The 23,782-nt window shown below is 38.0% G+C and overlaps 1 non-coding gene across 1 annotated transcript; it reads right to left on the reverse strand.

Moving 5' to 3' along the window:
• Positions 1–19,220: 19,220 nt before the first annotated feature.
• TRNAE-CUC (transfer RNA glutamic acid (anticodon CUC)) lies at positions 19,221–19,293 on the reverse strand. Its single transcript has one exon. It is a non-coding gene; the product is annotated as a tRNA-Glu (tRNA).
• Between the last annotated feature and the right edge of the window lie 4,489 nt (positions 19,294–23,782).

A 23,782-nucleotide genomic window follows, 5' to 3' on the forward strand; every position in this document is an offset into this window, starting at 1 on the left:
AGGGAACAAAATGCATAAAAAGAGTATGAAAATGGAGCTAAGGGAAGCGCCTCTTACCTGGAACTGGCGGAATCTCAAATGGTTGCACGGATTGGCGATAATCACTGCTCGAAGTTCGCTCCCCAAATGGACCACTACTACTATGCAAGAGGTAAAAAGTAAAAGTAATTCTATTTTTTACATTTTCACCATATTTATAGACTTTTTGACTTGTAATTAGGTTTAAAAAGTTGTTTTTTTAATATTTTAATATATTTTTGGTCGAAAATGGATTTTACGCTTGCTTTTGGTGTCATGACAGGTCTTTTTGCAACTTCGATGGTGAAACGAGTTGTATTTTATACTTTTTCGGACTCGATAAATACACGAAAAAGTCACTGTGGAGTCATCTTTCAGCTCTTTTCTGACTCGCTAAAAATGAAAAGATCGCCGAGTTACACCTCTTGACTCGTTAAACATAAATACGAGGCGGTCGTCTTTAAACCATTTTCTGACCGTGTAAAAATGAAAAGATCGTTGGACCCTTGTCGTTTCAGGTTCGTTAATGGTCATGAAACGACGTGATGTTGATCGCTTTTTTACTTTTTCAGATCGATGTCATTATAAATGAAAAGTACTCCTCGATCGTAATGGTCGGGCGGTTCTTTCGAGCATTGTTTTATACTTTTTCGGGCTCGCAAGACACAACTTTACGAAAAAGGACCCCCCTGGAGTTTTCTTTTCTGCTGTCTTTTCAGACTCTCTAAATAGGAAAATACGTCAAGTTCTTCCTCTGTCAGACTCGTTAAAACTTAATGACATCGGATTCTGTCGTAATGACGCCCCACAAGCATATGCTATCCCCGTCAAGCTTGTTAAAAATAACTGGGGTACTCGCCAGAAATGGTGGGGAAAATGGACCCATAATTATTGTCGTGTCGGCAGTATGTCGCTCTTGAACATGGAACTAGTCTGCATTCGTGTCTGGGTGGGGACATCTCATCTTGTTTTACACTTGCCTCCATGGGTTTGGGTTATCCTATTTGACCTCTCATCTACTCATTGCCTTGTCACCATGACCTCTGCTCATTTGATGTCAAATACTGCCAAGTCCACTGTCGTGCCACCGATATGTTCAAGAGAAGTTGACCTCTGCAGAATTACAACCTCCTCTGATACCTCACATCATTCTGATTCACCACAGCATTCTTCCTCTGTCTCGTGTCAATGATGTGGGAAACACTATGGCCCACCTTCGATCAAGGTCACTTCCTATCGACTTCAGCTCATTATCCAGGAAGTTGATCTAGAGACTCCCTTCGGTGCCTTGGAGCCTGCATGCCTCAATGGCAGGTTCTTTGTGTTCGACGAGAGGTTTTCATCATTGGCCTCCGATCGAATGATTCTACGGGTGTTCGACGCCAGCTCATTGATTCACACGCCGTAGATTGTACCTGTAGTATCTTGAGGGCCATTGTCATTATTGGTGGTACCTCTCACGTCTGTTAACAGTTTTCATCATTGACTGGTAATCAGACGATGTTCATGCATGTTCGACTTCAACTCCTGTATTCACATGCTTGGACTTGTACTATGTTCGGGTCGAGATAGAGCGCAAGACCCTGGATTTTGTCTGTTGGAATCCAGGCTGCGATTTGTGGATTATTATGAGCATTACATGACTCATTCACTGGATGGCTACGACCATGCCTGAGTCTATTTATCGATCCTCTCTGGATGGCTGCGTCCATGCCTTGGATCTAGATTATTATGTACTCTGTTATGGATGGCTACGCCCATACCACATATATCATGTACTTGAGATATCAGTTGTACTTCTTTACGCAGGTTCTCCAGCTGCCATGTTTTCAGTCACGCATGTTCTTGTAAAGCATTTCACCTCTCTCTCTCCCTCGGGCCTCATGCTTTAGGGGGCATCTGTTACACAGCAATTTGTCACCGTTTGTCACCGTCCCTATTACCCCTCACCCGCACACTAGAGGACTCATTCTGGGACCTATGAGAAGTGACATGACCTGAAACCACTTGCATCATATTCCTCTAAGTATGAGCTTCATATGCCCTAAAGACATCTCCTGCAAAACACCCATGAAAACAGCTCTTTTTGCATTAGCGCAGGTACACAGTTCACTGCCCGCGCCAATGAGGGAAATCCCCTAAAGAGAGCGCGCTATTGGCGCTCTGTCTCAGAGTCGCACTCGCGCCAACCGAGTTGAGTAAAGTTTTTAACCAACAAGCTCTCGAAGGTTCTCTTCAACCCATTCAGCAAATGAATCTATGTTGATCTAGGATGGTTTGGCTTCGAATCTCCATAGAAGGGAAGTGGTTTGCCACCTTTCATGGAAGTTTCTAAGTGATAAAGCCAATCCCATGAATAAAGTGGTTGATCCTATCTCTTTCCTCTCTATCTATAAAATCTTGTCTTTATGCCTTGAGCAAGCTAGTTACAGTAGTTCCAGTTCTAGTATAGTGATAGAGAGTTTGAAGCTGCAAGAGCCTTCTTTGCACCCATAAGGCCAAATCTAAGTAAGGATATTCTTGTCACCCAAAGAGAGAGAGGCTTGTTCCTATCCCAACAAGCTTTGCAAGACTTGTGTAGCTGACTTCCCAGCCAAAGGAGGATTTGACGTCAGAACAATGGTTGTATTCTTCTTTGTTATTTATTAATAATAGATGACTATCATTATGGTTCCACTCTCATTGTCTTATGTTTGAAGTTGAGTTATATCTTTTCTGACTGATATATAATTACATCTACTAGATTTTATGCTTGTTTTCGTGTTGGTCTTTGCATGTGCAGGTGTCCAATCACGGAGATCGTGGGGATCGTGACCGGCCAAGGCAAAGGAACGAGGGCGACATCTCTTCTACGAACGCTAGCGTTGGAATCCAAGTAGGTTCTCACCATCCACTTTTTATTTGCAATTAGGAACTTGCGTGATAGCATTGTGTGATTGTTGCTAGACCCGGTCTGGGCTAGTAGGGATCGTCTCTGTCCGCAGAGAGGATTTACCTCCACAACACCTGCCTCCTTCAATAAACTAGTAATAGGAGTCCAGGTTAGGTTGGGGGCTGGTTTCTTTTGTCTCTGGGTCTTCTTGTTGCTCCCCTACCTTCCTTTCCAATTTCTTTGCCTCCTATAGGTTCAACAGAGTATCTTGTAGGATTGTTTTTGCTTGTTGTAGATTTTGTTGTGCATCCTGTAGGATTTCCTTTCCCTTGGAGGAAGTTGATCTAGTAGTAGGCCTTCTCACATAGGTGATAGGGGACTTAGGGGAAGGCATTTTCTCCTTTTGTGTAGGGGAGTCTTCAATCACAATAGGAATTTTGGTTGCTGCTTGTGGTTTTCCCTGTTTTATTCTTGTGCTTTTTCTTGTCCTGAAATATAATAGGGTTTGCCTCTATCTTTTTCCTTTTTTCTTGATGGGGGTGCTAAGATAAGTGAGGGAAGCTGCTGCCTCTCTCTCAGTGGCTTTTGGAGACACCCTATGTGACTTCTCTTTGTTTTCTATCCCCTCTTTCCCATTGCCTTCTTCACCTATGTCCTTCCTGTCTTCTTCCTCTTGGAGATCTTCATCATCTCTACCAGTTTCCTCCTTAACATCCTCCTCCGTTTCTTCATCATCCCCCTTCTCTTCTCCCTCTTCTTCTTCATCTTCTGTGTCATCTCCTTCTTCATCCATCTCATCCTCATCTCATTCTGTATCTTCCTCTTCCTACTTTACTTCCTCTTCACTGACAGTAGGACTAACATCATATGTGAGAGCTTTGATGTCATCCTATGCTGGGATGTCTCTGAAAACTGACCATGTTATAGGAGTTCTAAGGTTCTGGAGAGCATCTTATATAAGGATCCTAATTAACCATGGTGAGCTAACTGTTGGGAATTTCCCTCCACTTTGATGCTTGAGTCTATTAGTGATTGAAGTAGGAAGTATGGTATGTTGAGCCTTTGGTGAGGGGGTGTTTCTGCTCCAAATCTCAATTCTTCAAGGATCCTAAAATGATAGCCATAAACCACGCTATACCTACCCTCACATGAAATGTATTTAATCAGTTGGTATCTTACCTCATTTCATGGATATGGCAGACTTTCCCTCCTTACTCCATTTTTTTCCTTAGTGGGTTGAAGGTTCCTCACCTTCTAAAAATAATCTCATTTTGGCAACCTGGCTATCTCCTTTGTCTTCTTTCCTCCATGGTATTCCTAGGGGCAGTGTGGTGACTCTGTTGATGAGCTTAGGGGTGAGTTCTATAGAGATGCCCCTTATTACAATAGTGGCATGGATTCTGGTGAGTGTAGTGAGGGGGAGAGAAAATTCTTAAGCCACCTCATCACCATACCCTCTGAATTTTTCGAAAAATCCAATCTAATTATGTATTGTGAAGATTTCAAGAACTTGGGGGTGTTGTTGGATTCTCACAGTGTTGGTGGGCTCCCTCCTATTAAACCCTCCTATCATCTTGGTTGGTGAAGTTTGAGGAGACGAGAGGGTTGAGACAATTTCAAATGCAAAACCAAAACATAAATGAATGTGTATGTAATTCCCTTACAAAGTTGTTAAATTCACTCAAACTTAGAGGATTTCTGGTTTAATTACTTGTAAAGAGGGATGTAATTACAGAGCCTACCTCTTTAGATTTTTTGCAATGGCCAACTCCCGTGATATCCCTTCTAAACTCTTCTTTGCCAATCTTGTAGGCAGTCTCTATGTATCCTGTAGGAATTCCTGTGCATGATCCTGTAGGAATTCCTATGCAATCCTATAGGATTTCCTGTGTAGTAAACAATGGACTTTTGCTTCTGGTGGGTTTCCTGGGTATGAGAGAGACCTGAGAGAGTGAGTGTCTAGGAAGTGAAATGCATGAATGCATGGGAACAATGTTTTATTTCCTCTTATGGTGATTCAGGGTGAGGTGGTATGCTGGCAGCAAAGGTACATTTCCATTTTTGGATTGTTGGTCCCCACTACCACCTCATGATTCCCCACTCCTCATAATCATCTCCCACCTCATGCATCTATAGTTTAACCTCTTTTGTCCTACTCCCTCTCTATCTTTGAGTTGAATGCTTCCACATGTGAGAGAACACCCTGTTGTGTATATGTTTACTGAATGAAGGTGGCCAAGTTAACTGGCCACCTTTTTGCTTATAAACCAACTATCTCATAACCCTTACATTTTTTTGACTACATGATGCATATGAGAGAGCGAGCAGGATACTTACCTGTGGTTCCAATGCTATGGTCATTTACAAGAGTTCAAGGTATTATGTTGAACATGAAAGGTAAAATGATCAAGGTACTTCGTATGGATAATGGAGGCGAATACATAGATAAATCCTTCACGGGTCTATGTACGAAGGAGGGAATTAAGAGAGAGTGGAAAACCCCATACAACCCACAAAAAAATGGGGTCATTAAGACGAAGAATAGGACAATTATTGTAGCAATGAGGGAAATGTTATATGACTAGAATATGCCCAAGTTTCTATGGGCATAGGCATGTAGTACAATAGTGTACATACAAAGTAGGGTTCCTCACAAAGAGTTGGGGAAGATAACAACAGAGGAGGTATTCATATGGAAGAAGCTAGAATTTGGGCACTTTAGGATCTTTGTTAGAATCACTTATTGTCATGTGCTAGATGATAAACACACAAAACTGGATTAGAATGTAGAGAACGATTATTTTGTTGGTTACAACAAAATGTTCAAGGCATATAGGATCTACATTCTTGGTAGAAGGAGGATCATCATGAGATAGGACATGAAGTTATAGGAGGATAAATACTTTATGATATATAGTAATTTTTCAGCAGATGATTAGACTGGGCCAATAGAAGCTCCAAGGATTGAGTAACAACTGTAGGGACAACAGAGCATGAGTAATATTACTAGTATGATCCCTAGCTCAGGTGCAAGATGTCTAGTGATTTCACAACAAATGGAGAAGCAAGGGTAGGATGCGAAGCATGAATATTCAACCACCACCAACGAAAGGATTAGAGAGGTGCTTCAAACATTGAAGGATCCATAGGAATTTGTGGTATATCCTAGGGAAAGCACAAGAGAGAACTAACAACTAGATATGTACAATGAATTGGTGATAGAGGTTGTCAGCATAGATCCTTCCAGTTATCAGAAGGTTGCATAATAATGGGTGTGGAAAGATGCGATGGTGGAGGAGTACAACTCCATCATGATCAATGATGTATGGGAGGTCATGATTAAACTAGTGGAAATGTATGTAGTTGGATCTTGATGGATCTATAACATCAAGTATGTTACAGATGGAAGCATGGAGGAGTATAAGGCTAGGTTCATGGCCAAAGCATATGCATAGAAGGAAGGAATCGATTATGAGGAGAATTTCACATTAGTGGACATATACACCTCCCTCAAGGTCATGATATTTGTAGAAGCACATATGGGATGGCATATTCATTGAATGGAAATTAATACAACTTTCTTGAATGGGGTGTTAGAAGAGGAGGTGTATATCGAACATCCAGAGGGATTCAAGACACATGAGAGAGACACACATGTATGCAGGTTGAAGATGATGATTTATGGACTCAAGTAAGATCTTAGGGCATGGTATGGTCAGATTAAAAAATACTTAGAGTAGATGGGCTTCATGAAGAGTGAGGCAAATTCCAACCTCTACTATCTTATGGTATGGGTGAGCCACTCATCATAGTATTGTATGTAGATTCTCTATTCTTGACCGTGCCATCAAGTCTCATAGAGGACTCCAAGAGGGACATGGAATTTGAATTCAAGATGGACTTGGGACTGATGCATTACTTCCTAGAACTAGAGTTATGATAGATGGACGGGGAGATCATCCTTGGGAAAAGGAGATATACTATGGAGATCTTGAGGAGATTCAGAAAGCAGGACTGTAGACCCATGTCCATGCTTATGATGACCAACTAGAGGAAGATAGATACATTAGAGGATGCATATTTGGACCCAACCTTTTATAGGCATCTCATTGGATCGCTAATGTATATGGTCAACACTAGGATAGACATTTGTTTTTAATAAACACTCTCAGACAATTCATGATGGAGTTAAAAAGAGTATATTCGACAACAATGAGACATGTATTGAGGTATATACGTGGTACAATTGAGTAATGGATTGATATATTCTCTAGGTAATGGTGTCATTTATATGGGATATATAGATGTAGACTGGGTAGACAATTTAGTGGATCTGAAAAACACCACAACATGTTGCTTCAGTATTGGATCAAGGATCGTCTCTTGGTGCAGAAGGAAGCAAAAGTTCATGGCACTGAGTTTTGTAGAGGCAGAATATATGGTAGTAAACATGGTCACATGCAAATTTATTTGATTTCAAAAGCTTCTAGTGGGACTGTTAGTGAGTGGTTAGATTCGACCAATATCTGTTGTGATAATTAGAGTTGCATCAATCTCTATGAGAATCTAGTATTTCATGATAGGTCGAAATATATCAACATAAGATACCACTTCATAAGAGATTGTGTATAGTGTAGATCATTTCGGCTACATTATGTTCCCGAAAACCAACATATTGCAACTAATCTCATGAAGGCCTTTGGTAAGGCTAAGTTTGTCTATCTCAGGGACAAGATGGGAGTAGTGGAGAACAACTTCCTCTCTAAGAGGCATTGTCAGCTTTTGGTAGAAATGGACATGTGTTTTAGTATTTATGGTGTCTATGAGGCCAAGGAACATATTTTCTCCAATACCCAGAAAAGGTTTTGCAAGAAAATTCCTTAATTAGATTAGTTAACTGATTATTAATTATTTTTCTAAGTGTAACTTAGGAAAACTAGTTAATTAAATCAAATTAATTGAGGTAAATTTATTTTTCTCTAGATACTTGGGGAAAAGTCATTTGATGGTGTCAAGATGATATTATCCATAAATTAGTATTAGATCATGGTCATTTGTTACTCAACGAAATATTATAAGAGAAAGTCAATGGGACTTTGGAGAACACATAGAGACACTTACAGATAACGAATTGTAGTGATAGCAAGGGCGTAGAGGGAGACATGTGGTGGTTTTTCAATAGAGATATCGGGAATATAATTTCCAGAGAAATTCTCCATAGAGATTCAAACATTCTAGGAGAGGAAGGGATGCCAAAATATTCTATACAGAGGTCGTACTAGGAAATGTGAATTAGATAGTGTGTAGATCTAGGCAACATATCAATTTCTAGTTGTTGGAGATAGGTGGAAGAGGAGGAAGAGATCATTATCATAGTTGATTTTCAAAGGTAGTGAAAGTCCTATAGAGGAGCACCTACATTTCCATTTTATCTAGTGCGTATAATAGGAAGGGAATGTGAATTGCATTAAAGAGGCCAGGTCAATTTTGCAGAAGGAAACTTGGGTTTCTAAATTGATTTTTCCAGTGGAGATATTGTGTGTTGGAGTTTTTCCAATGAAAGGAAAGTTGATTATATTTCTCAATTTTATTGAAGACTTATTAATAATATAAATCCTCTTTTGAAGAACTATTTTTCCCCACACTAGGGTTTTTCCATGGACAATTTGTCCAAAAATATTGGTGTCAATTATTTTTTGTGTGTGCATTGTTTCTCAGTTCCTGTACTTATTTGTGAAGATTGCATTAGTGAAATAATCATTATTTATCTTAATTAAAATTCTGAAGAAAAATAATATCCAGTAGAGAGAAGACTAAATTCCAGTTACTGTAATTAAGGAAATTTCACAATGTGATATTAAAGGTAAAAAAAAAAACAACTTATTAGAGAGGCTCACACCTCCAAGTCTGCAAGTAACTTTGGTCTAGGGAAGACAATGACCAACTTGAAAAGGTATGTATATTGGCCTAAGATGCAAGAACATGTAGCTAGGTTCATAAGAGGATGCATGCTTTGTTGCACCAACAGGACTAGTAACAAGAAACATGGTCCATATCATCCCTTTCCTATACCCACTTTTCCTTAGGAAAGGATTTCCATGGAATTTGTGGGAGTTTTACCAACAACCTGGAAGGAAAGAGGCTACCTATTCATGATAGTTGATAGGTTTAGTAAGAATTATATTATAATGCCCTATAAAAATATCATCGTTGGATTAGAAGTAATGAACTTGTTCTTTGGATAGATTTGGGTGCACTTTGGGATACCGAGGAGCATTGTTTCAGATAGAGACATAATATTAATTAGTGCATTTGGGACTATACTGTGGGAAAAGATCTAAGCGAGGTTAAATATATTTACAACATTAATTCCATAGACAAATGGGAAAAAAAAAGTAGTCAATAAGAAATTGGTGTGGATTTTAATGGCTACAATTAGAAGCATCCTAATACTTGAGACAAATTGGTATATATATAACAATCTTATAGAAAATCATCTACACTTCTACTAGTAAGTTGTCAGTTGAAACTTGTTTTAGATATTTTCCACCTTCACCTTTGCCTTTTGCATATGGACAACAAAGAGGAGTGAGGGGGGATCTTATAAGGGATTCCTTAAGGTTACAAAAATTTGTTGAAAATATTAGGAAAATCCATATATAGGTACATGAAATAGTACAAACGTCATAGGTGAAATACAAGGCTAGGCATGGTCAACAAAGAACAAAGAGGTTGTTCAAGGTGGGAGGCAGTGTATGGTTATAGTTGAACAAGGAGAGGTTATAAGGAACTTGTAATAAAGTAAAGGCTCTATAATATGGTCCCTTTAAGACACCGAAAAAGGTGGGTGATAACTCCTATAGACTTATTCTACCCTTATACATGCACATCTTCTCAGTGATGAATGTAGAGAATACGAAATCCTATGAGCCTTCCATGCTAGATCAAGAAGAGGAATATGTCCCAAGTTAGTAGATAATTTGGCACCAAAGGCCTAGGTAGAGTTAATAGAGGATACAATTTTGTAGTAGAGGTCTAAAACTACAAGAGAGGGGAAAAATGACCTTTTTTGAAAATTGTGTTGAAAGGACAAATTTCAAGCAAAGCTAAATGCTACACTTGAGAGAACGTGGAAGAAAATTTTTCTCACCTCATTTAGTAGAAGATTTCTGGGACAAAAAGCCTCCTCAAATTGGGAGGTGTAATCTAAAATTCCAGATCATTATATTACTTTTCATCTGTCTTGATACTTTCAATGTGGAAAAATTGGAGGAATCAACTCATAAGACCATTTTTATTAGTGGGTGCTAGTTTGGCGAATTGGAGTTTGAAACCTTCCAGAAGAATATTGAGGCATCAAATGGAATTTTTTGGGGGTTAAAAATTTTCCACTTAAGAATGCACCCCCTAGTGTTATTCTACACATAGATAACTTTCCAACAATGCAATAATTGTCTCAATCAGTATCTATATGTGAAGGTTATGCCACTTGATAGTTGACTTTATGGTTTTTACCATCATGATTTGAGAGGATGCCACATTAGCCCCCATTATTCATGGAAAAGCGGTTAGCCACATGATTGTGCTGAAGAAGACTTTAGAAAGGTCAATATTGTAACTCTAGTTAAGAGTTGAGGGAGTCAAACCTAACGACTAGTATGTTGTCACGTTGTGTTATAATCAAGCTACTAGAAGGAAATTGTTTCATTTTATTCGAGTGCATTTTATTCCATAAATTAGAAGAGTGGCCAAGCGTGAATATGGAGAAATAAAAGAAAGAGTGTTTGTGTGTTATAGCAACCGATGGGCCACATGCCTCACTTATTTATACTTCCATCCATTTTCCATTCAGAGAACATAACAAAGCAACCTCACCTTCCAATTGGGTTTTCCCTTGAAAGATTTTCTAGGTTATATTTGTGTTAATTTATAATTTGTGACTTTTATTTCATTGTTCTCTATTTTTTTCATAATTATAATTTGCATATATATGAAATAAAAAATCATTAACATATCCAAAAATCTAAGGATAAATAGACCCTCATAGTGTAGATCTTGGATTTTCTAATATATTTTAATAGATATGTCGTGACAAATAGTTGAGTGGAATATCCACAATCATTTATAGATAATTTTCACATGAATAAAATATATTTGGATTCAATGTGCATGAGACAATTCATTTCATGGAGATTTAGCAAAAGCTAAGGATATTTAATTTTTTAGGAGTTCTCATATTCCTAAATTTCATGATTGTGCTTTTCCATTGCAATAAATTTGGGAACGAACTTCATGTATCCACCCATTTATTTTTGGTGTAAGCCAATGTATCAAATTTTTCCCACCTCTAATTACATTGATAAGTGTGTGTATTTTAGAATTGGAAGCAATTTTCTACATTTAACAATGAGGATGCATACAATCCTCGTTCTCCATTTTAATCCTCATCATCCAATTTTAAACTTGTGGTAAAATTAAAACCTCTCTCTAACAACGTCATATCCCTATTGAATGGCTGCTCAAAAGTCCTGAGGTTCTGTTGGTGATGAGCACATGATGTCAAGATAGACTACAAACAAAGCGATTCTATCACTGTAAACATAGCATACCATATTCATTATAACATGTGTGTATATCATTACCTGAGCCTATTCATTCATTACAATCAATATGCCCAAACGCTTGTTAGGCCTTGTGCCTAGGCGTAGCACACATAATGAAAAAATAATTATTACATGCTTATTGTTATTCTTGAACTCACACAGGGTTTTGCCTTTGTTTCCTCATTGTTAAAAATCCTGAAATCTTGCAATTGCTAATGAAATCAAATTGGTATCAAGAGACACAAGATTTCTCTACTCAAAATTGTGCAAAATGAAAACAAATAATAGAAACACAATTCATCACAATAGATATATCACACATGGAACACAATAATTTATCTAGAGAACCCAATTGGTAAAAATCCCTCTTTCTTGTATTACATCTGAGCAATTTGATATATTACAAGAAATTTGCTTCAAGTCTAAATTCTCTTCAATATTGATCAACTCCTCGTGAAGAACCCCCCAACACTTAGCCAAATCAACCTACAAGGAAGCTCTTATTCCCTTGCACAATTCAACCCCTAAAAAAAAGGAATTTCTCCTATTTCCTAGCACAATTCCCAAGAGAAATAGGCTTTCTTAATTATCAAGCCTGTACACAAAACCTATTGTATAATACATAATTACAATTGTGCCTCCATACAGTCTTAATAGGAAATTTGAATTGGATGCAAAACTAGAGCTAATTTTAGCAGCTAAACTAATTAATTGAAAGTTAGTTGAGTTAACAAAAGTCAAACTACTCAACTGAATTGAAGAACTCAAGTCTAACTCTATTCTAGAACTAGAGATTAGTTAACTAACATACCTTGCTAGTTAACTCAAATAGATTGCTTAATTATAGCAACCAACAAGCACACAACTCATTGAAGGCCATCTAACTCAAATTAACTGACAAATAAACTAACGATAGGCCACATCACATAGTTAATTGAAAACTAACTCGAATTTGCTTCTTTGACTAGGCACAAGTCAAAACAAACCCTTCCTTGCTACAACTTCAACAATCATAGTCAATTCATCTATGGGGCTAGATTGCTTTTTTTCCTTCAGCTTCCTGAATGTGATGGTGATGTTTTTTATTGTTGTTAGCCTTCAAGTTTTGCTTCATTACAATTAGTCCTTTTTCTTGTAGCCTGGGTTTCTACCTTTTCCTTCTTGAATGTGATGTGATGTTTTACGTTTTTTATTTTATGCAAATACTCATGCTAAGAAATCACACACCAATTACAAAAAGGCATGGAGGCCAATAAAGTATTTCAGTCATCAGACATAGATTAAAGCTATATTTATTGGTGAGTTTGTATTTGTCCCATCGACCTCTAGTAGCCATAACTGAAATGAAAATTTAGATCAAATAAAAGAAAGAAAAACGATTGATGTCAAATAAACCACAATTCTCGCAGTTGAATCAATTTTTTTTTCTGACATTTCCTTATATGAATTTCCAGTCCTTTGGATTTTTTATTTTCTTGGAAGAAGGTTTGTTCCTTTATTAGTGTTGTGCCATTTTGAATCTAGAATTATGGAGTAAAATAAATTATTGACCTTCCATTCTGCTAGTTTTTTTTGGACGAGGAAAGTTGGGTGTGAATCAATGCAATGCTATAGGTAGGCTTGGCTTCAATAGACCGATTTTGGTGCAGAATTTTGAGATAAACTAGTTTTGATGTTCTGTTCCTTTTTTTTTTTTCCAAAGAAGTAAATAACATTTTGAATTATAAAATTGATGTGGAAACTGGGCCAAAACCCTTACATATTGTGTCGTGCCAACATACTACTACATTCTATGACCCACAAATAGAACTTATGTGCTTGTTACAAAATTGCTCAATATTATGAAATATAGCCTATTATAAACTCTGCAAAAGACTCCTAACAATAGTATATATCTACAGAACATTAAAAAACTTTCATATATGTAGGAAACCTATATTATTACACCACCATTCACGCATTGTGCTTTGGATTCTTTAGTCAATTTTGGGATTTTTTGCGACTGGTCCTCATTGGATCTAACTATGTACATGTCATACTTTTCTCCTATGTTAACATTGCTTTAAAATTTTGCCATCTTGAGGGACATAATAGCCATTTTTATTCGCATCTCCAACTAAAACTTCCCAAACTTTCTTTCCAGCTATTCATTTTTAGTTGTCATAAGCAATTGAATGGTCAACCTCTCTTTTTTCTTCACATCTATCTTATGCATCAAAGTTTGCATCAAACCTTCCATCGATTCCAACAAGAAATTTAACTTGGTGAGCTCATCTTTGTGGGACAATTCACCTAGAGCCTCCATGTGCAGACCTCACATATTCTCACAATTGAATTCAATAAGAAAAACCAACTCGAACCCCTATTATATTTTATAAATAATGGCACTGAGAAAGGGAAAAATAAATTGAATTCACTTCGTTTAAATCCAATTAATTTGTGGAAATTCTCGCCTCATGCATTAAATTGCCTAATCTCCACTTCCATGTTTAGAGTACAAAGAATCCCTTGGAATGTCAGCCCGTGTATACGAAGTTGTGTAGTTTTAAATGCTTATTTAATGCCAAACCTCCCATCACCTGAGTGAATGCTATTTTCCCTAAAGAGCTAAATGCATATGCCACTTCACCTTGCTGAGACATAGACCATCCACTATATGGAGGTGTAAAGAAAATAGAGGACCTCCATCCCGTCGTGTCCTGGAAAAGGAGTTAACGTCAGTCCTCAATTTTCTAACCATTGTCTGATTGCGGGATGGATTTATACAATCAAATTTTTCCATGGGAGCTAGATCTAATATGTTATGGCTTAATTCAAATTTAATAAGGCTTAAAATAATTATATATCATTTTCTTTTCATGGAAGATGGGAGATAATTAATACCCTTTGATTCACTTCTAGAGCCCCTTGATCCATAGTAGCTCCTTTGTTTGCCAATAAATCAACTTTGGAGTTCATTGGTCTAAAGACGCGAAAAAGAAGACAATTTGTTCAAATTGCCTAGATAGTTAGACTATCCTTTGTAAAGATAGAGGAAGGTCTAAATTCAATGATTCCTTTGCTTTCCTCACTTGACGAATTGTTATCATTGAGTCCTCAAACACAGAAATTTTGGTGATTTTCTTGTCAATTTCTAGTTCCAACCCTTTCCAAAGGGAAAGATATTCCACTTTGTTGTTGGATGCTATCCCCAGGCCCCAAGCAAACTACATCTGTATTTTTTCGTTGGGGCAAAATATTACCCCTGTCACTCCTGCCACCCCCATTTTTGATATTATGTTTAAAGAACATATATTTTTTGGTTTATTTTGGCTTTGAGTGCAAGGAAGCATGGCGCAATTGCAACTCATGATGAAAGTTATGTATTAAGTACTAGAGCTTTTGAGATTTTTAACACACCAAAATCATTGCCTCACCAAGAATTGCTTTCACATATTGATGTCTATCATCGTTTACCAACCATTTAATTTATATAATTGTTCTAGTTATAAGATTAGATCATCTATCAAACCTCAATTTAAAATATCAAGTACAACAAAATTTGAGAAACCTTAAATTGCTTTGAAAAAAATAAGTGAATTATCCCTAGTACTTGTTTATATTACAATGTAACAATGTTCATAAAAAATTATAATAAAATATTTGTATCAATGTTTATAAAAAATTATAATTAACATTTATATTGTTTTTTGAATAATTTATTTGCAAGGATACAAAAGCCAAAGTAAAGTGATTATATGATTTTTTAAGTAATTTTTAAATTTTAAGTAATTTTTTAAAAAATTACAAAAATGATAAAAAAATTATTATTACATTATTACTTCCATTAATATTTTTTATGGTTCATATATATATAATGGAATTGAATTATGATAATTTTATATTTTGTTAATTGTAAAAAATATTAGTAATTACTTTTCCAATCATAAAGAGAAGAAAATTTAAACTTTTGATTCATCACCCAATAATAATTTTGTGGTGTTATTAATATCTTACCCAGTAAATTGTGGTGTTATTAATATCTTACCGAGTAAATTAAATTTAAATTTAAAAGTAAATAATTTTGTGATATTAATATCTTACAAAGTAATTTAAATTTAAAAATATTCTTTATAATTTTTTTGAAAGAATAATTTATATTTGTTAATTTTGTAATGTGAAAAAATATAATAAATTTACAAAAATGTGATTATTTTATAGTTTTCAGCTCCATAAATATCAAAATAATATTAATATTTAATAAAATAAGAATGATATAAAATAATATTAATAAATTATTTTTGATAAAATATATATCACAAATTTTTATATTATATAATGCAATTTTTTAAAATTTATTCATTACTTTTAAATAAAATGCCTCAATTTCTTTTGCCAATTAAGCAAAACCAGCATAATCCCAAAGGGGAAAAAGTTAAATTGATTTGAAAATATGGTAAGTATTGTCTACTTTGCAAATATTGTAACTATTGCGTACTTTGAGAATAATATTAATTAATTCATTAATATAAATAAGAAAGATAGACACATAAATTGTACTCACTCCACCCGTTAATATTTTTCAAAGTGTCAAAGTGATGGATAAAGTCCCTGTCGTGTGTAAAGTGGGGACAACCCCTTAACTAAATGTTCATTTAGTCCAAATACGTCACTGAACATCTTTGGTGTAGTTGATTCAATGCTCCTGCACCCAACTGCAGTTTGGGAGATTCTTCGGCACTAAGCTTAACCAACGACATAGAATGTTGAATGCTTCTAATTCTTCCAATTCGGAACACCTACAGACTAATAGTTTTTGAAGCTTTGTTAGCTGCCCCAATCCCCGAATGATCTTCAATTTCACATATCCATTTGCTCTCATCTCCCTTAAAGATACCAATATTTCAATATGTGGTAACTCCAATTCTTCACAAAACCTAATGTCAAGATATTGAAGATGTGCAAGATCACAAATCTTATATATTCTCCTCAAATTATGACATTGCGAAAACTAAAAATATGTGAGTGTATTTGGCAATCTTCCAACCTCCACCACATTATTAAACCTTTTTATTGAAAGACTTTGAGGGTTGCAGCAAAAAACCCTTTAGAAAATGGTATCTCTGATATCTCTATATGGCTGAGACATAACCATTGAAGCTCCAGAAGTATGCAGTTGTTGTGAGTGGAAGAGTTCAAATCATTCAATGTTTTGATTTCTCCTTTCACCTCCTCCTCCATAAACGGGATGTCTCATATCAACAGAAAACTAGTTACCCACAACTCAATCAACTGAGTCAACCAACCGAGAGAAGCCGGAAAACATTTTAATTCACAATGATTCCATAGCCACAATTTATTCAAGTTCCTCAAGTCACATATCAAAGTCGGAAAATAGTTCAATGCATTGCAGTTTTCTATCTTCAATTTCTTCAATGCCTTTAAGCCACGTAGCGAAGCCGGTAAAAATTTCAATGCATCATAGTTGTCTACCGTTAATTCCTTCAAGTTCTTTAAGTCACCTAACGAATGCGGCAGCGTGTCCAGCAAAGGGCCTCCTATTTCCAAAACTTCTAAATAACTGAGCTCTCCAATTGCACTTGGCAATTATTTTAAATTTGTATGTCCCACATGTAACTATTCAAGCAACCTTTGACGTGCCACTTGGGAAGGGAGCACTCAAATTTTTCCACAGTCAATGAAATTTATGTGCTCAAGTGTGTATATATCACCGAGTGATCCAAAAATGGATCCTGGATAAACCTCTAAGTCTAAAAGACTTCATATAAGAGGTAAAAGGTGCCAAATGGCACAAATCCTTTGTAAATCAGAGGAAAATGAAAGTCATTGGCTACTGTCAGAAATAGTCTCATTGCAGAGATCTCCTCATTCTGAATCCAATGCAACTTGAATGGGTGAAAACAGACTTCAGATGAAGGAGTTATCATAAAATGAAGCTGCCCTTTTTCAAAGGAAAAAGGAGCAAAATCCCTTAAAAAGGGATTCTAAAAATCCTCATAAATGGTCAAAACCATCGCAAAAGGAGGACCTCTTAACAATTCGGATTACACTATCGGGCCTTAAAAATATGAAGAAATGGCGGAAATGAGGCCTATCGGAGGCTTTAACAGTGAATGCACAGGGGCCGTTGGATTTGGTCGATCAATGGTCCAAATCCGATCGGAAACCACAATCGGCGGTGGCAGTCAGTGGGTAGTCGGAGGCATAACTTGCGATGGGACCGGGCCGATCCGATACTGCGATCGCTGATATCGGCAGATCGCAATTGGTGCTGGCACAAACCATGCTATATGGGAAAGACCTCAAGCTTGAGCGATTTGCGATTGCGACAAGTCGCATCGCAACATCGCATCGGCAAATTACAGAGGAGCAAGGATATGTTATATACATATATGCGATGCGATGACCGGACCCGACGGCAATATGAACCGGGTTTGATATATTTTGAGATCTGCCAAAGCCATTTTTTTACGTTAATTTCACCGTTTTAATGAAATTTTAAAATACAAAGGGAAACCTTGGAACAAGGCATCGGCGACTTGCGATGGCGACTTACGGGCGGACCCGATAGGAATATAGTGCACAATTAAGGACTTTTGAAGTCCGATAAACAGAGATTTGGAGGATTTCCCATGTTTTTGCAGTGTTTCTCTATGTTAACGAAAAATGGTCGTTTCAAGGATTCAAAGCGATGGTGGCTCCTTCCATTGTGGAATAGGTGGCATTCATCCCCGAGGGCGTTTAGGAATGATTGCTAACGCTTAAACAAGGGATTCGAGTGGACCAAAACAGGGAGATGAAGAGCCCAAGAGGGAAATGAATCAACAAAGTTGTTTTGGCTTAAAAGCCATGTTGGGTAGCGGAGGCCCCGCGTAACGGTTTTGGGGTTTAAAGCCCGTAATTTTGGGTAAAGGTATGGTAAAGGCTCCACGAGATGCGCGGAGCGTGAATTGTAATGAGTCAAGTCAAAGGGTTGTCTGCCCAAAGATAATGTAAAATAATTCGGCCCGCCCATGGTCTACGGACCATGGAAATGTATAAATAGAGCAAGGCTCTAGAGTTAGGAGTCAGTTTTTGGTATGTACTTTTGGATCTAGAATGTAATGGGTTTTGAAGAAAGAAGTCTTGAAGTGTTTGTAAGTCTGAGTCGAGGGTGTTGGTGGGTAGATAGAGGCTCTACAGCTGTGTACGTAGAGGCCTAGTAGAGTTTGCAGCTGTGTGTGCGAACCCCTGCAGTTGGGGCAGATCTGGTTGTATTAGCGAAAGAATTGAATAAAGATAAGTTGGTTCTGAAATACTGTGTTGAATCTAAATTATTGTGGATCTGGTTAATTTATATATATGTTTGATCTGTGTGTTTATGCTTACATATAGAGTTTATACAAATCTGTATCTTTTCTGGATGCGTGAACTGGTTATCTATAATAAATGTTTGCTTAAAGACCGTAAAACAGTAGATCTAATCTATCACGAACTCAACAATCATAAATAGTAAGGACTTGCCTTGTTCTGGATGTATGCGGAAGCAGAGTGGCGCGAACCTTCTAGACCACATCAAGACATCCCAAGGGTGCAGAAACCTAGTTCCAGCACCCTCCCCTGCTACCTCGGGTGAGACCTCAGTCCACGCTCCACGAGTTGTTGCCGAAAGGGCCGATAGTTGCGGGATTTGTTTGGCTAAATAACTCTTCCGAACCTGGGTCAGGCCCATATAAGCCAACAAATGGTTCCATTGCCGGGACTTGAACCTGGGTCTCTCGGGTGAGAGCCGAGTATCCTAACCAACTAGACTACAACAGATATCAAAAGAACAGTGGTTGGATCATTACATATACACAGACATTCATGAGATCTTCTTCGCGTCATTTTCGACAGAGTTATATGAGTGGATTGCGAGGTTAGCTGATAGCGTGGGAAGGTGCAGACTAGATCAACCTATTGTGTGGACTCTAGAATTGGTGCGCAGGTTAGAAGCATCTGAAGATAAAATCACACGCACAGTAGATCACTGGTTGGATCAGGTAATAGGAGGGTTTATCACTGAGTTCACGATAGACACAACTATGAGTTATAGTGAAGCAGAAAGGCACTTTCTCCAAGGACCGTGGGGTAAGTATATCAAATCATTGAATACTTGGATTAAGATGTTGTTGTGTGAAAAACAGATTATGCGCGTTTATTGATGTTTGGCATAACGCGGAGCGGAAGAGGTTACCGAGGAACCGAAGGATTAGAGAAAAACCCTCTAATTTCCATTTCGCAAGAAAGAAAGGAAGAACTCGTAGGGTTCTCTTTGAGAAGCACAGTCTGGTTGATTGGGCAACACATTCTGTTGATACCAGTATTGACCATGCCATCACCTACTTCACCTACATCAAATCCATCTTCACTGACTCCACCTCCACCTTCGCCACCACCGAGGGTTGGGATGGCGAGCGCAGTGAAGTTTTCGGTATTTAAGGGTGTAGGAAATGAGAAACTAGGTCAGTTCTGGTTTGTGGTTAGGGCTGTATGGGAAGCCCAACGCATAACAGATGATAACATCAAAAAGGCTACTTTGGTTAGCGCACCGCGGGACCAAGTGTTGACGTGGTATATAAAGTACTCAAGCGATCATCCGAATGTAGGAATAACGGCGATCTAGGACATGTTGACCAGGGAGTTTAGTCGGCCGAAATCAGAGATGCAGTTGGTCATTGGATTCAAGGAGATCATGATGTTACCTAGTCAAACCCCCTAGGATTTGGATTAGAGATTGAAAAGCACAATCTGTGAGGCTAACATGACGTTGATAGATGCGTAGCATTGTGCGTGGGTTGTGGCGTCTTTGACACCACAGTTGAGGATGGCGCTGTTAGAGCCTAGATTTGCCTCAGGCTGAAAAGACAAGGTTCTAGGTCCACATCAAACCACGCTCAGCCTCGTAGCTAGCCCTACAAGGACAGGAGAGGGCTCTCTCTGGGTCAATCTTGGCAAAAGACAAGCGATGGGGCTCGAGATAACTAAAATAAAAGCTAATTTTAGGCTAGGTATGAAGTACAAGGGTTTGATTTGAGTTTTGGGGGTTTTTTGTTGGAAACAGGGAAAGGCAAATTGGGCTCGGGGATGAGGCACAGTTTCTGCAGAGTTCTGATTGGGGCAAGGAAGGCAATCGTTTTGATGCCTTTAAGTGAGTGAAATGGATAGATCGGACTAGTGAGGACCTAAGGAGAGCAAGAGAGTCTCAATAATTCTCCTTAAACACATGAAAACATGGAAATTTAACAAATTCAAAGGCAGAGCATAATAGTTAATGGATTCCACTTTAATCACTCATTTGTTCAAATTCAGAACAAAAGAGAGGAAAATGATACACATAACACTAATGAACTTACAATTACTTAGAGAAGCACACCACCAAAACATAAAGCCACATGGATCCCAAACAGTGCTGCAAAACCCTGGTCTTTCCTTAGCCAAAAATGCAGAGATAAAATGTACAATGATATGCCAAAGAAATCCCAAGTGTCCAACCCTGAAAATGACTTAGAAATTACATAATATATGCAAGCCAAACCTATTTCCTTGCCTCTATGGGTCGAGCTCATCATTCTAGGAGCTGTTTCAACCAATTCTAAACAAAGCACTAAAATCTAGGCAATCAAAACAACTCGCTATAAGGTAGGAAACTGATTCATTCATTAAATTTTTAATTTTTGGTGAATGAATCCTATAGAACAAGTAAATAAGTGCCAAAATTACATCATGTTCATCCAATTACATCAAGATAGATCAAAAATTACATCACAAAGAAAAACTAGTCAAACTGGCCGAATTTCTGAGCTGGAAGGTGAAAAATTAGGCAAAAAACCTCTATGCGCCGCGCCAATTTCTCTGTGCGTTGCGCCACTTTGAGACTGAGTTTGAGGCACTTCCTGAAGTCAAAATTGAGCCCAAGGGTACTTTTTGGAAATCCCTGTCTGTCTACTTTCCAACCCAAGTGGAATTTCTGAATTTGGTGCCCATTTTCCCCTCCAAACCTTCAATCTTCCAAGACTGCTTCCTGTGTGTCAAAATAGAGGCAGTGAGGTCATTTTTTGAGTGTTTTTGACCTCCTGAGGACTCAAAACTTGCCCAAACTTCTTGGCCATGCACCACTAGTCATGATTTTTCATTTCAAATCCAAAAATATAAACTTTTTGCAATTTGGAGCTCCCTAGAAAAAGCGCATGCCACGTGCCGCGGCGCACAAGGAGAAAAACTCTATTTTTTAGTGCAAAAAATTTCAAAATGTCAAAAATTGCTCCAAATTTCTTGAAATTTGGGCTGGAGGTTCTTCATCAAGGGAAATGGTGGGCCAAGTATGCCTCAGCCAATATCTGGAGTCAATCATGCTCTTTTTTCCTCTTTTGTCTTTATCCTGGATCTGTGGCGTTGATGTGTCAAACTGTGTTGGACTGTCTTAATGATTGTGCAACCTCTGCCACCAAGGAAAAATAGTGAAATAAGGAAGGGGAGGGAAAAGTAGTGAGGGATTAGGGACTATTGGGACTATAGGAATTAGGGAAATGTAGGAAGGTTTTGAGGGATTTGATGAATAGGGTTAGGAATTGTTGTGTAGGGTATGAGGTGTGGGGTTTGAGAATTTGGGAAAGGGAATATAGGAGAAGGAATTGATGAACTTACGGAGATAGGGGAACTTAGATAATGATGAAATAAAAAGAAAAATGTGATGAGGGAGTGAACTTGGTGACAAAACAGTGATTTGAAATCCTAGCAACAAGTTTCCTTGAGGTATTTTAAAAGATAGGGTTTGATGTTTTTGTTTTAACCATTACCATCCATCAACCACCCTACCCTAGCACAAACTTGGATGAAACACACAAATGGAGGCTATACCTACTTGTGGAATGAAGAGTTTGCAATTTTTAGGAAGATTTCAATGAATTTCAGGCCTTTTAGCGCAGTGCGCCGCGCCTCCCCAATGCGCCGCGCCAGTGTAAATTTACACTGGAAAATTTCTCCTAGTGCGCTGCGCCTCCCCAGTGCGCCGCACATTTTTGTAGGAGCCTTTTGGAGGCCTTTACGGTGTCCAAATTGGGTGCAGAATATCTCATTGGAAAGGTCTTGGAGTCTATTTTCCAACCCAACTAGAATTTTTCAATTTGGAGTTCCTTTGACCTGTCAAAAATCAAATCTCCCAAGACTGGTCAAAATGTGCCAAATGAGGCTGCCTAAAGGCAGAGTGCTGTTACAGTCAACTTTTGAATGCCTTCCTCAACTCCAAATTGATCTCATGATAGCGCATTGGAAAGCAGTTTGTGTCTAGTTATCATTTGACTCATCCAACAGGTCATTTGGCCAACAAAGCTAGGAGAAAACTTGATTTTCCCATGGTCACTTCAGAGGTGCATCAATTCTCCCGAGGCAATTGTATTTTTGACATTTCTCTAAAACCATGACACCTGTGTAAAAATTGAAGGAGTTTTTTCTTCCTTGGCCTGTTGTGGACAAAAACCTCTCTCAGTGTTTCCAAATTCATCTTTCCTTGCTCAGAAACATCATTTGAGTGAAACCTATCCCGATGTGTGGAACAAGGGATTTGTCGAAATGAAGGGAAATGAAGGGGATAAGGGGCTTCTAAATTCTTGAGAAAATTTTGAGAGGTAGGGAGGGATGTTAGGAAGTAGGGGAAAGTGTAATCTCAGAAATTGAGTGAGGGGAAGGGGTCCAAAAGGGCAAAACACAGGCCTAGCCTAGAAAATAGGGTTTGTAGCAAGAAACTAGGGTTTGTGTGAAAATGAGGAATTTGGGGGATCTTAGTGATGGGAAATGTTTAATAAGGTACATTAAGGATAGGGGAAGGTGGATGAACATCAGGATACAAGTTTTGCTGATGATTTGACCGTCCAAGAGAAATTGCCTTCAAAACCCTAGGAGAGGGAAATGACCTTACCTAGGCGCAACTGAAGCATGAACAAGGTGTAAAATGACCCATTGGAACCTGACATGATGATGACAACCCTCTGAATGATGGTAGACTCAGCTGAATGGTGACATGGACCGACATTTGGACAACTTTGACAGGAGTAAAAGCAAACCCTAGACCTAATGCCTAGTGACCAAATTTTACTTGAAGACTCACTGAAATGATAAAATTTGACCTTGACACCTTAAAATCACTTTGTAAGAGCATGTTTGATCACTGGAGGAAGGTTGGAAAGACTGACACTAACATTGGCTCCAATGGGGATGGTAGCTCCTTGGAGGTGCCAAGAACGACAGATCTTTGGGAGAGCAGACAGTGCCT

This window comes from Pinus tabuliformis, chromosome 1_1, assembly GCF_031772625.1.
Source record: "Pinus tabuliformis cultivar Carrire ecotype Pingquan chromosome 1_1, CPIR1, whole genome shotgun sequence".
NCBI lineage: Eukaryota > Viridiplantae > Streptophyta > Pinopsida > Pinales > Pinaceae > Pinus > Pinus tabuliformis.